The sequence below is a fragment of the Cynara cardunculus genome (genome assembly GCF_001531365.2).
Source record: "Cynara cardunculus var. scolymus isolate 2C chromosome LG 2, CcrdV1, whole genome shotgun sequence".
Classification (NCBI taxonomy): domain Eukaryota; kingdom Viridiplantae; phylum Streptophyta; class Magnoliopsida; order Asterales; family Asteraceae; genus Cynara; species Cynara cardunculus.
This window is the reverse complement of record NC_037529.1, coordinates 2,001,698-2,002,282: the sequence shown is the minus strand read 5'-3', so window position 1 is coordinate 2,002,282 and position 585 is coordinate 2,001,698.

The window sequence follows — 585 nt, the reverse complement described above, 5'->3', positions numbered from 1 at the left end:
ATTAATTAATTAAAAATTGAATGGTTGAGATGAAGGTTGTATAGGGTGTAGAAATGACAAATGATGTAAAATAACACCCCTCTATATATATATATATATATATTCCAGTACGCGTAATTAATGACAATTGTTATGAATAAAGAAGTCAATTGGTATACAAATTCCTCTTTGTTAAAAGGTTCCATCCACTACAAAATGTACTTTGCTTTACAGCCATAATCTTTTGTCCCTTTTTGTCATTTCAGTCCACCAACTTTGACTTACTAACGCCTTAAAGTCAAACTTGTCACCTTCTTCACTCTATGAGTCCATTGTATCATCTCAAAAATAAATTAATAAAATTAAAAGGAAAAAAAACATTTTTTTAATCTATATCATTTTTTCCCATAAAAAATTATCACTTTACATGGTTATAGAAAAATATTACAAGTAATTAATATATATGAAGAATGATTTAAAGCAAAACAATTTATTTCAAAAAATCTGTTCAAAATCACTCAGTTTTAGGAAATACAGTGTTTTTTTTTTATTAATACAAAAACGAGATATCTCTTTAATTTATAACAAAAAATCAAATACAATCAA